Source organism: Phyllostomus discolor, chromosome 13 (genome assembly GCF_004126475.2).
Source record: "Phyllostomus discolor isolate MPI-MPIP mPhyDis1 chromosome 13, mPhyDis1.pri.v3, whole genome shotgun sequence".
Taxonomy (NCBI): Eukaryota; Metazoa; Chordata; class Mammalia; order Chiroptera; family Phyllostomidae; genus Phyllostomus; species Phyllostomus discolor.
Genome location: NC_040915.2, coordinates 70,863,016 through 70,877,394, shown reverse-complemented (window position 1 = coordinate 70,877,394; position 14,379 = coordinate 70,863,016).

Sequence of the window (14,379 nt, the reverse complement as noted above, 5' to 3'; positions counted from 1 at the left end):
TGTTGTTCCACTCAATGTACTTCCTGGGCTTTGGGTAACTATGCAAGGTGCTGACAACACAGAGAAAGAGCCACACTCTCTGTCTTATTCAAGTTTGGGCCAGTGGGGGAGATGATGGTCTCAATAGAAATGTAATGTGTCATTGGGAGGGATCTCCACTGAGTGGTGAGGGCATGTGGAAAGTTTTATATCCCAGACCTGAGGGGGTCAGGGAAAGCTTCCTGAAAAGATGTAGACCAGTTTGTCAACTGGCTTAGGCCTCAATCTTAGCTTTTGACTAACTCTCCCCCTGTAGATTATGTGGTTTCCTCTTTCCTATTAACTATTTGCTAAAAACCATACTAATAACCATACTCATCACCTGTCATTCCAACCAGTTGAATAAGAGTAGATTTATTCCTCTTAATGAAAGCATTCTTATTATAGTGAGAATATAGTACATGTCAGCAGAAATGGAGGTTCTGTTCCCAGTGGCTTCATCAAATTCCAGTGCCTTACCCTGTGCTGACACTCATTTATTCAACAGATATTTGCTGGGGATCTACTATGTGCAAGCCTAGTTCCAGGTGCTGAGGATGCACAGTGAATAAAACAAAGTCTACATGTATATCCCAATGAGGAAGTCAGCCAATAGATAAATATACAATATCATGTCAAGTATAGTACTAGTAAATACTACAATCACAACTGAAACAGGATAAAGGGCTAGAAATGAATAAGGTTGTAGGGGCTGCTGTGGGGGCCAAAGGACACGTAGTCAGTGTTCTTGAGCTGAGACCAGGAAATGTTTTTATGCAGCTCAGTGGAGGGAAGGAAGGCAGAGCTGGTGCTCTAGAAGTGGGGGTAACATGCCTGGCTATTCCTTTGGTTGGGTTATATTAAAATTTCTGGAAAAGTGGAAGTTTTTCTTTATAAATGGCTTCCAGCCACTTACACATTAATTATTCCATGGACTGACAAGTAGTTCAATTTGACAGGACTGTAGAAAGCAAAGCAAGTGAGAAGTGAGGGGAGGCGTTGAAGAGGCAGGCAAGGCCAGAAAATGGAAGGCTCCATGTGCCAGGGCAAAGAAGTTGGACTTGCCCCCTCAATACCTGGCACATCCTACACACAACTGTTTGTTGGCTCCACATGAATCTCAGGCTCTGGGAGACACTTAGTAATTTTCAGGGGAAAGATGAAGATGTGATTAGACTTGTGTCTTCAAAAAGTTTAATCAAATGTCAGGGTGGAGAGGGGACAGGCCTGGAGTTAGGAATGCTGGTCAGCATGGTATTCCAGAAATCTAAGGCATGGTCCAGGGAAACAGAGAGGAGGCAGCCCACTGCTCCTGTGATGTGAGGGTCAGGCACCCCTGAGTACAGAGGGAATTAGGCTAATAGCATCACCGAGTTGATAATGTTTATTGAAAACAATTAGAGGGAAATATATTATAGAAGACTGGTGGTAGATTTTTTCTTGATGTAGATAGAGTTCGTGAAGCCCTAAGGTATAACAGTTTTTATTTTTTTTAAATTGATTTAATTTGATAAATTTTATGCCCATGGCTATGTCTGAGGTAGGAGTGCTCTAAAGCTTGAGGATTTTTGGTTCTCAGTTTGTTCTCTTATTTCATATTGGATTCTAACATGAGTTCCATGGGAGGACACAGACTTTGTAAATACCTTGGCTTTTATTATCGTCTCTCTGAGGTTCCTTTATCCCCAAGGCAGTGTCATCCAGCATCTTCCCAAATCACTCCACAAACAGTGTCCTATCCTCTTGGAGTCAGAGATATTTTGTTTAAAGCTCTCCTTCTTTTCATTGAGTTCACAGTTGGAGCAGGATGGGCAGTGATTTGCTAGTGTTTAATGGTCCAGCTTGCTCTGGAAAGGCATCTGCCACTAAGCTATGTGTCTATCCACCAGCCAAGGTCCAGGGTATGGTGTTGTAGGTGGGCATCCGACTCCCTTTTCTAGTTAGGATGAGGGATCAGCCAAGTAAACTGGCTGTTGGGGAGTCTGTTCTCATTTCTGGACTGGTCAGGCAATGTATAGCATTGTACTGGGGACCTTACAGAATCAGGAGACTCTCAGATTGGGGATCTTTGACTGAGAATGAAAACTTTCAGACTCAGTCTAGCTCAAAGTTTTTGACTTTGTCAAGTCTTTACTTCTTACTTTTCTCCCACAGATTATGGTTTACTATATGTCAAACATTGTTGTAGATGCTGGTATGCAAAGAAAAATTAAATTGACTCCTGCCCTAAAATTGCTCACAGTGTGTTGGTAAAGAAGGGTAAATAAACAGATGACTAAAATACAGTAAAAGAAAAGCTGTGGTAGAGATTTACTTGTTTACTTTTAGAAGGTTTTTTATTATTTTTTAAGATTTTTAAAATTTATGTGTTTAAAGAGAGAGGATGGGAGGGAGAAAAAGGGAGAAAAATATCAATGTGTGGTTGCCTCTCATGCGCCCCCTACTGGGGACCTAGCCTGCAACACAAGCGTGTGTCCTGACTGGGAATTAAATTGGCAACCATTGGGTTCACAGGCCAGCGCTCAATCCACCAAGCCACACAAGCCAGGACTAGAAGTTTTTTTTTTTTAAATCAGAAAGGCTTGTAAATTTTACTTTAATTTCCTGTTAGAGTTTGCCGATAAATTTTAATGCTTCACCAACCTTACATCAAGATAAAAAGAAGTTACTTTAATCTCCTAGTCTATATTTCTCCATAATGACCAACTGCCTAGTTCAGGAGTCACAAACACAAGTGCCTGCAAGGGCCAGGCAAGGTTCAGGCAGACCTGAACGAGAGGAGAGGAGGGGCTCTGTGGGCGGGGTGGGACCCATGGTAAACAGCGGGGTGCTTCTTTCCCAATGCAGGCAGCTGCTACTCAAAGCAGGCAGATTGTTGCCGGCACAAATACACAACCAATGATGCCAGCTCTTATATTTTTCAAGAGAAACTGGGTTTTATGTGAAATCTTTCATTTTTAAATGTTAGCAACTAACCCAAAGAAAAAAAAGAAGAAAGAAGAAAGAAAGAAAGGAAGGAAGGAAGGAAGGGAGGAAGGAAGGAAGAAAGAAAATAGATGCAGTGCCAATGAAACTCTTCTCAGGCTGGATTAGCCAGAGTGATAGCAGTTAAAAAGAGAGAGGTTTGTATGAACCCCTAAAGGTGATATGAAGGCCATGGCAGAAATGCCTGGAGTCACCCTCTTTCCTGAATGATGCCTTTGTTTTAGAGATGCAAAAAGGGAAATCCAAATACTAGTCATCTGTTTTCTTTTCTTTGTTATTACAAAGCAAAGCGGTATTTTGAAGATAAATAACTCAATTAAACAACATTTTTCTCTGAAGATGAAAAAAATCACAAGCACAGCCCCCTGGATACTTGACTAAATCTGACCATTAACCGAATCCCTGACATTTAAGCCAAAATAGCCATTCAGCTCTAGATTCTCCTTTGTAGAAGCAAGACAAAGGGCTGAGGGTTAAGGGGCACTGGCTCTTCCTGCATAGGGATCTCTTCCAACAGTAGATCCACCTGACCTTCTGGTCCTTTTACTCTAAAGACTTTGCCTTCTTTCTACTGCCACTGTCTCTTCCCCATAGCACTACTGGAAGGAACACCTGCTGTGCAAGAGCTGCCACAGGACTGTGCCCTTCTGTGCCCATTCTCTGACTCTGGGCATTGCTGAATATCTATCTATCTATCTATCTATCTATCTCCATGTCAGGAAGCCAAAGCCCAAGGCAGAAAGACATAGTTGATCTTGGACTATGCAAAATGTAGCGGATATGACCTTCTTTGGAGGATGTATAGGACACGAGCCATGGAGTGGGGAATGGTGTGGAGCAGCCAGCTTCCGACCCGGCAGGCTGCATCCTCCAGACTGGCAATGGGTGCCAGCTGCCCTTTTGCTTTCCACCAGCCAATGGCTATAAATACAGTCACATTTCCCACATACTGTATTTATGTTTCAGAAATGTCTGCGTTGCATACGTAATGGAGGAGATATAATTATAATATTTCAAAACTGGCCAAATTTTGTGAAATATAAAATAACAGATGGCATCACACAATATTGGTGCAGTGCGCTTCATTTAAATCATAACTCGGGCCCGAAAATGTTCCCATTTGGTACAGGGTGGTGATGAGGGTGTATGTGCTGGGAGTTGAAGGGTGGCGTGGTTCCCCTTCTTTGTTCTCTCCAAGCTTTCCCTTCCAGGGAAAGTGGAGTTAAAGTCTATACATTCCCGGTAGCCTCTGTTTGATCTAGTCAATCTGCCAGTTTTAAGCCACTTGGTATTTTTGTTTGCTGGAGAATAGGAAGTGTGACTTCTAAAGTCAAGCTAGGCTTGGATATGGACAACCCATTAGATAGTAAAACACAGTTATGGGTGGTAGTGACATCTCACAGCTGTCCATTCTTACTTAGGCACTGAGAAAGTGTTGCTAAAGTTTAAATTCAAATCCTTGTTCCCCACCTTCAGCAGCAAGTGACAGTACATGTTCCTGTGCGGTTGTAGGGGGTGCAGCAGGGAGAACTAGCAGGTGGTACCTCCTTGGTTTTGACTTTACTTCTAGTTCCCACTTTCACTCAAAGCCAACAAAATCAGAGATCTCCCTGTTTCTCAAAAGGCCTGTGGGACATTGCATTTTAGGTGTGGAATACAGTGAGCTCTTTCTGGCACAGGTTTGTCTAGAAGGAAGGTAAGACTAGGAGACAGCCACATCAGCCCTGCTCAGATCTTCTTGTACCAGACCAAACAGCCCATTGATTCAGCTAGGTCAGGGCTCATATAGATACTTATGTATATTCCAACCCCTTCACATGGTTGCATTTGTACTTTTCCCCTCATCTCAATTTCTCTTTCCATCTCACTGAAGAGACCGTAACATTTAGCAATAAAGTTTCTGACTCCTAATTGTTCACAAACAATACAGACTAAGGAGCCATAAATGCCTGTTGCTGGCCCTCTAAGCCTATTCTGTAAAGTCTTTCATAGCACAACCTTAACTGAATCAAAAGGCAACAGAATCAGCTCCCACCTGGGCTCCCATAATGACTGTGAGACTTTCCTCTGTGCGTCTGATCGTTATTTCCCTCTTCTATTCCTTACTTGGAACAAGATACCAGAAACATGCTGGAGGAATTAGAAGTGTTTACAATGCTGCCTTCAAATCAATAGCACAATGAGAGTCAAAAAGCAAAGGCATTTCATTTTCCCTCTCTCTTTTCAGAGAACAAACTTACAAATGAGGTCTGAATTAGACTTGAATTGTCTTCTCTCGATAGACTGGGACACATCATTTGCTTCTTGAATTTTCTTCTCTAACAGTCCCTCTAATCAAAGTTGGAAAAACGAGTCTGTCCTGTTGTGCTATGATAATGCACAAGAAAACAGAAACCCTTCTGGCAGCGCCAGTGCCAGAATGTGTGCATTGTGGTGGAGTGGAGAGGATAGGACAGGATTGTAAAACAGCCCCATGGAGCTCCAGCAAAGAAGAAGGCTGACATCTGTTTGAGCACAAGTTGATGGAAGCCATGGCTGTGGTCAGGCTTGTCTGGATTTATCTGGGGAAGCACCAAGTTACCACAAAGAGTAAAAATGCCAGTGGATTCTGCATTTACCACTCTGAAGGAAAAGAATTTCTACAGTTCCTGCCCATTACAGACACTTGGGAGTCTGTATACCAGGAAATCACTGATCTTTGACTTGGTTTGGTCACTCTTAGAAGTGTCACCTTAGAGCAAGACAGACTGTTTCTTTGGTGCTAGTCGGTAGAACAACATTTGGGTGGGGGAAAAAGTTATCAGCTCAATGTAAAGAGAAATTTCCTAATAAGTTGAGTTGTCCAAAATTTAAAAAAAAACTACCTTAAGAGGTAGGACTTTCCTTATAAATGGAGAATTTGAAGTGAAGTCAGGGTGGCCACTGGGTGGTGATATGGTAGAAGGAATTCTAGAGCCTGGCTTCTTCAAGTGTGGTCGTAGAATGAGAAGCACCAGTATCCCTGAAAGCTTGTTATAAACGCAGACCCTCAGGCCCCACATAAGACCTAATGAATCAGAATTTTCATTTTGGCAAGATCCTCCAAGTGCTCTGTGGAGTCTAGTGAGCACTGTTATGTAGGATTTTGCCTAATGATTAAGTATATCACTAAGTGAATTGTGGGAGGTGTATGTGTTTCACCATGAACATAGGACTTGTTTTGGCACTTAGCACCCACTCAGTTAGAGAAAGTACATTCAAGGAGGATTTGAGAAGCCTCCCAAAGAATCTTTCACTCAGATATGTTTTTAATATAGTGGAATTAGAGGGTTTTCCTCCTCATCTACTGTCCTCCACTTCACTAAAACCCACCAAATGTGCTGAAATTTATTCCACAGTTTCTCCTTTCAGTCCAAACATCGAAGGACCCCATGAAAATGATAACATCTTAACTAGGTGGTGTAGTGCTTTAAACCATTATTACCAATTAAGCTATTGATGTTAATTAGCACATCAATTTTCTATCAGAGAGCAAGGCTTATCATCTTTGTATTCCTACTACTTAGCATGTTGCCTGACAAATATCAATACCTAATTTATTCTCTATGAGAGTTCTCTCCAAAAAAGGACATGGGCAGCATTACCTGGCCCAATAAATTCATGTTGAATGGAATAGTTCAGACTCTGTGGGAATAAGTCAAAGGTCAGGTAGGTGAAAAGATTTTCTCCAGTGGATTTTCTGAGGATAAGGGGTCCCAAGGAGATGTGCACAACCAGGGGTGGTAGTAAGGGAATGCATATCAGTTCTCCCTCCACAATGCATGTGTAAAGGCTTAGTGAGCCACACAGAGCATGCTCTTCCACTGTTTTCCTGCTCCTTGCCTTTCTCAGAATGGACTCTAGAACTTGGATTATGAGTCAAGGTTCACTAGTTTCAATGCGATATTTTGATGTGGCTGAGATCGTGGGCTCTAAAGTCAAAATATTTGTGTTTAAATCTTGGCTATGTCTCTTATTTGTTCAGTAATAGCCTTGGGAAATTACTCCACCTCTTTAATCCTCAGTGTCTTCATCTGTAAAATAAGAAAAATAGGACCAACCAATAGTGTTGTTGTGAGGATAAAATGATATAACGCCCTGTGCTTTGCACACATTAAGTGGTAAACAAGTACTCCTGCCTTTGCCATTGTTATTATTTTCTGTGGCATATTTCCCAAGCTATTGAAACTTGTATTTAAATATGATCACATACTTAGTGGCCTCAGAATTTCATAGACCATATTATGACTTCTTAGTACCACTGAAAGATGACTGATTCTGCATTGCCCTCTTATTGGCTTGTGGACTCCTTGCTGTGGATGTCGCTATTCTTCTTTTGTAGGTAGAAATAATTTCTTCAGCAGTCTTCATTTTGATAGGGGTTTGGAAGATTCCCTTATTCCCTTATAAGAAAGGGACAAGTCTGGAATTATTTCATTTAATCTTCATTGCCATTTGCTTTTCAGGAAGTCTTCAGGCATAAAAACAAAAACTAAATTTGGAACTAAGTGGGATAAGTTATGACCAAGCTCCTTACACATTCTTCAAGCAGAACCCTTTCCACATTTACACAACCCAGTGTAGAGAAAAACTGGTGGGGAACCTAGAAAGAAGAATGACACCTTCCCCTTATTTTTTTAAGGAAAATTAACATGGTTAGTAAGGAGAGATGAGTGTCTAACATCATTTCACCCTTCTGTACCCTTCTGCAGGGCTGCTTCGAAGGAGGATTACATATCTCTCCAGTCTTCCTAAGAAACAAGCTCCTTGGGAGCAAGTAATTAGGATTCAGTGTCTCAGGCTGTGTGAGCTGAGAGCATTTACCAGTTTTCCCACTAATTTCCTTTTTCTGTTCCAGGATCCTATCTAGGGTACCATATTGCATTTAGTCAGCATGCCCCCTCAGTCTCCTCTGGTCTGTGTCCAACACAGAAATCCAATTTTGTGAGCAGATATCACCATGGGCCTGGGGGAAGTGCTGCCTGCTTCTCAGTTATTTTACAATCACTTATTGAGTTCCTACTATGTGAGACGAGTAAAAAATAATGGGTTTACTAGCTAGGGGGTGGTTATAGATAGGTAAAGAAATAATTACTGTACCTTGTGGTATGCACTATAACAGAAAAGACACCCTGTGCCATCATATCCCTGAAAAGAAGGGACAACTCTTAATGATCCTTGCCGGGAAACACAATGACTGATTTGAGCTTTCTGGCAGAGGGCTTGTGGGGATGGACATCATGGTCAAATGAACCAATTAAATGGGGATGTTCATTTATGTAGGAGATCATGTTTCCACATAGTTCTAAAAGAAAAAAATATGAGCATGGTTTGTTCCTATGACTCAATGATTCTAAAAGGAGGGTCAGGGTGGAGGTGCAGGGGGTTATATACAGAGCTGAGCTTCCCCAAACCAGCTGTGAGATGCAGTCTTGACACAGAGAGCTACATTGGGGTCCAGAGAGATAAATTAACCACTCTATCTTTCTCTGCCTTTTCCTAATTTCTTGAAAAGTTGCCTTTTTGTGCTTTCTCCTTTTCCTCATTTTCCACTAATTCCCCAGCCCATAGCAGTTTAGCTTCTGCCATTTTCTTTCTACAAAAGTATATTTACCAAAGCAATTGTGACCTCCCTGCTAATAATCTAACAGAAAAAGGTAATAATCATCTTACCCAAATTCTTGGTAAGCTTCTACATTGTTAATCATTCCCTCCTCCTTCAGACTCTTTCTTTTTTTGGACTGTATAACACATGCATATCTTAACCTGCCTCCCCCACCCTTTGTCCTTGGCTAGTCCTTCTTTGGCTAGGACATTAAAAAGCATTCTTTAAGACTCAGTTCTAGGTCCTCTTATCCCTGTATAATTTTTCTGAAATTATCTCAGTGATTGCTTCAATTACAGTTGGGGTTAAAAGGCACAATTTATAATTTCTCTCTCCCACTAAGGTCTGAACCAACTGAGAAATACAAAGTCAAACAGGCATCAAACTATCCATTTTATTATGGGTAAAGCTAAATTGCAGAATGCAGTCTTGATTCCATTCCAAAATTGTGCTTCTCACTTAATGCCCTTCTTTCTCCCAATTGGTTTTATTCACTCAGCCACAGGCAGAATAATTTGTCAACTGTAGCTGTAAAGACAGGACCTGCCAGGAGGGTTACCATATAGAAGAGCAAGGAACAGAAAGATGAACACACATGAATTAGAGACAGTTCTTTTAAGAGAAAAGGTGGGTTGGGGGAGGGATGGAGAGAGAGAATAAATGAATGAATGTATATGCACAGAGGCTGGTAATGCATTAACCCTGACCAGTAAAGGAACAAGGACACAGACTTGTCAGACCTTTGTCATCTCTCTAATCAGATAAATCAATCTTATTATTGGTGGTGGTGGGGGCAGTGAGGAGAAAAGAAAAGACAGCAATTTTTTTCCAATACCTTTCCTGAGAAAGCTGAAGTTTCTATTAACATGAACCTGAAGAAACCCAGAGAGAGGGAAAGATGACTCTACTAATCACCACCTACATGAGAATAATCCACAAATCTTTATTCTTAGTCAGAGAATCTTTTCTGAGCTGCAGATTGTAGATTTAATTTCTGAGTTGACATCTTCACTTGGATGTCTCAAATGCAGTTGCAGCTCAACATGCCCTCAGATAAGCAGACTAGCAACCATCATTGAACTGTTACTGTGTGCCAGCCACTGTGCTCATAGCTTTATGCTGATTATCTCATTTGATCTTTATATCAACTCTATGAAGTAGGTTGGGATCATTAATGAAATTAAGCTTGGAGAGTTTCAGGACACACTACCTGTAAACAGTGGATATAGAATTAGAACCAGATAGCCTGACTCCAGAACTATTAGCTGCCACATTACACTATTTTACCTGTCAAGTCTGTAACTGCTCTCTTACACTGGGTCTAAATCCAGTGAATACTTTCTCAGCCATTGACATTATGTCCATTCAGAAACATAACAAAGAACCAAGAAATTGGTATTGACAATTCCCCTAAGGTAATCGCCATCTCCACCACATTCTGTGGATCCTGTCTCCTAAAAATTTCTTCAGTCCATTCAGGGGCATTCACATCCATCACCATTGTCTAGTTAGTGCCTTAGAAATATCTCCTCTCACTAGTATCTGGGCTACCACAATGCACTTCTTAACTGGCCACATCCATGTTGTCTCCCTTCCAACCTACTCTGCATGCCGCATGCTGAGTGATCGTGCACCTTCCCCCAAATTAGAAATCTGCCCATTATTCTTGGGATTAAGACAAAACTGCTTTGCAGACTCTTCCTGGCCTCCCTATCCTCCTTCAGACACATCTGCTGTACTATTCTACTCCTCTTCTATGCTCTTGACACCTGGGTCTTTCAGGGCCCTAAATATGCATGGTCACCCCCTCTCTGCCCTGACCTAATAAACTGCCCCATCCTTTAGATCTAAGATGAAATATCTCCTCCCCAGGGAAGCCTTTCCTGACCAGTCACACCTCCCATTTCTCCCCTTTAATACAATGCATTTCCATTTCAAGGCAATCCTCACAATTATAATAACATCTACAGTGATTATTTACCAAAAGACTCTGCCTACCCCATCTGGTATTGCTTTTCATTGTATTTCAGGTGCCTGGTATAGGGTTTAGCAAAAAATAGTCACTCATTAAATGCTGATTGGATTTGCTTATGATGATAGTAATAGCTAACATCATATGGGGCACTTTCTATATGCCAGGCACTATTTTCAGTGCTGTACACATGCTATCATTCACCTCTCATAGTGGGATGGAGAGATGGTTACTTTGCTTATCTCCATTTTATAGAAGAGAAAACTGAAGATAGGAGAGGCTTGGCCCTCTGCCAGAGCCATGACCCTGCACCCTCATCTATTCCCCTGATCTGGTTGGTGTTTTATATGACGAGAGCTGCCTCTGTCACACTGATTGCTAATCCATCTCTTTAAGAGCTTGAAAGAAGAAATAAAACATTTAGTTATTCAGGAAATGCCTTAGCCATCTATTACATATATAGTTTAACTATAATTTCACTTGACTGAGACAAAAGTTATTTTTGACAGCATTAAATGTAGTTTCTGCATTTGTGATTTTTTAATGACTGGAACAGGATGAGGCAACATGACAACACAGAGCCAACTGCAAAGTGCCCTGGGGCAAGAGCAAAGGGCAATCCTGGGAACAAGAGCCATGGGTAGCACCCGGAGCAGGAGCAATGGGCCTCAGGCAGGTGGGGAAGAGAGGCTGAAGAAGACAGTTCAAGACAGTAAAGAGGGAGGAACCTCAATGTTAGTTGAGAGAGCTGAAACAATCACTTTGTGGTTTTACTTAAGCCCGGAGCCTGGAGGAGAAACTTCTCATCACTCGCAGGCTGAAGAAAGTTGACTGAAGCGTTCTGGGGGTGAGATCCTGGGATGCAATCTGCTCAGGGTCCCTGTAGGGCACAGGGGAGGACTTTTCACCTGAAATGTGAGCTGGGAAATTTCCAGCTTGGAATCTGCAGGGTCAGCCTGAGATTGAGGCTTGCTAGAAATTAGTGAGCCAGGCTGCTGCAGGACCAGCAATGGCAATAGCTTCCCTTCACTGAGTTCTTAAGCAGTAGGCTGAGGGCTTCACAGACTTTCTCTCACATAGTCCTCATGGCCATCCTGCCAGATGAACATCCTTATCTTAATTCATCAGTTAAGGAAGGTGAGACTCAGAGAGGGGTAGAAATTTGCCTAAGGTCACACAGCTAGATTCCACTCAGGCCTGTCTGATCCCTAAGTCTCTTTGCTCTCTGCGTTTTGTCTCACTGAATATGGTTTGTGGCCTACACTGCAGAAGTGATTTTGTACAAAGCCTAGCATGTTCATTCATTCATGAATGCAGTCACACCTTCATTCCATCCAAATCCATTGAACACCTCCTGAAGACTCAGGCCAGGCCACAGACAGCAGGACTGAGAGGGCCTCACCCCAGAGGCTCAGGAAGCACAAGTGGTGATCATAGAACCAAACATGGGTTTTCTGTTGCCTGGTGACATCACAGGCTGTGATAGGATGGATACTTTTTCCCCAGGGAATTGTCACAAAGCAAGGAGACTGCCCAGTGTCATGAACCCACCTGTGGCCCCTTTTCACCATCAGACCATCAGAAAACCCGAGATGCTTCACTCGCCATCACCAGGTGATATTTCCACATCTGTGCGACGTAGAAACTCTCAAGGACTCTTGACTCAAATTAGTTCCTTTCCCACCAAGCACTCTCTGGCCTCTGCTGGGAGGAGGGGAGTGCTCTTCCAGCACACTGCTTGCTTCTAAAAGCCTTGTTCTCCCAAAGCCAAAATCGATACCCAGTCTTGTTGGCTTTCATTCTGTGGAACCAAATGCTTCACTACCCTGCCACTCCCTCCCTCGCTCTTCTCCTTCAGCCCTTGGGGACAGCAGGGACTTTTCTTTATACCATCATTTAAATTTGAGAATCCCTCTGCAAGATTTCTACTTAAGAAACAAGATGAAGCATTATGGAAAATAAGCTAAGGTTTTTATTTTATTTATTGATTTTTAAGAGATGGATTTGCTTTTATTTATGTTCTAAAAATTCTTTTTGAACTTATTGGAGGGACATTGGCTCAAATTGTATAGGATTCATGTGTACAATTCTATAATACATCATCTGTATATTGTATTGTGTGTGTGTGTTTTTAATTAAGTGGTCATTGTATTGTAAACCTTTTTCTCCTAGTTGAATGTATCACTGAAGAATTTTATGCATCCTTTTTGCCTCAATGTCCCATAGAATGACCACAGTGTCACTAAGCAGGCCCCTCCTGGAGGCCTCTTTCTTCCCCTGGCTGTTATTGAAGCCCAACCAACCTGCACCGAAAGGGTAATGGAAGCTGCTCTTTTTGCTGTCTGCTGGTCCCTCTGTCTGTGTGTGCTCATGAAGGGCACACATGACTTTTCACCTCCCTGTCTCATTTTCCAAGTTTCCTGGAACATGAACATCCCTCTTGGGAGGACAGTATTATCTGCAACTTATTATAGAAATGTAATGAAAGCTTCATGATCAGCATGCTGAGATATCCAGATGGGTAATGTTGATTCCTTGCAAAATGAGCTCTTTACTATTTATCTGTGTGTGTGTGGTGGTGGTGGTGGGGGGGGTGTTGATAATATCTAAGCCTCTGGTGGTGTTTTCTCAGGTCAGGATAAAGGTGTTCTCTGTTTTCTAGCTTATACTAATTACAGATGGAGAGAGAGAAAGAAGAGAGAAGAGAGGAAATCTATCCCACAGGAGTGGGGAGGCTGAGGCCCACAGCCCAGAAAGGCTGGAGCAATGAATGAGGTAGACCTGCAAGGCCTGTAGCCAATGCAGAATGCTTCCCTTTCTGAAAGCAGTTACAGCTTCTGCTGACTTTTTCAAGAGTGACTGGAAATATGGGGGAGCAGGTGTCTACTTGCTGGCCAGATATTCCATGAAAAAATACTGTTAGACATAGAAAATGTAGCTGAGGGTCAGAGCTGGCCCTCAGGTGGCCAGTTTGCAACCGTGGCCTATGCTATTCTGAAAGAAAGCCATGGGAAGCTGTGGATCCAGGTCCTGGGCCTTCTTCCATAGGGAGGCAGTTGGAGAGGTACTAAGCCTCCCAGGGAAAGTGCACTGAAAGGAACATTTCCTCTTCGTTGTCAGAGAGCAGGGTGCTGGAGTCACCAGGGCCTGTTCTCTGAGGTAGTGGCCAAAAAGTCATGGCTGAGAGATGCAGGGCCTGCTGGACCCTGTGCTACCTGCCCTGGTTGCCCTGCATCCCTCAGCTCCGAACCCTCAGCTCTGAACACCAGCATTGGTTGTTCCTGGCATAAGGCTCCACTAGCCGAGTTCCATATCAAAATGTCATGTTGGTAGCTGGAACCTCTTTTATGGGGACTTTGGAACCTCACAGGGTCAAACTGTAAGGGCTGGTGGCTCCTAAAGAGATAGTTGGTGAGTTTCTAAGTGACCCTGAGGTGTGAAGCATAGCTTCTTGGGGACCTGGACACACTAGGCAGAGGTCATTTTGTATGTGTGGATTTGGGGGCAAAAACTGACCCCCTGACTTTTGTTTTGGTATTTTGCCACAATATTAATGAAGTTATTTTCTCTAGCCATACACTTCTGATAATACATGCATCTGAAAATAATAATGTCAGATAAGAGATTCAACTGGAAAGGAGGCCAGGGGTCACTAAAACTTGTTGGCTTAATCATTGTCCTTGCTCCAGGGCTACTAGAGCCATGGGCCTGATTTTCGAGGGGAATTCAAAACCTTTGTTGGTGGTGGAAGTAGTAAGAGACTCATGTGGTTTGCATTTAA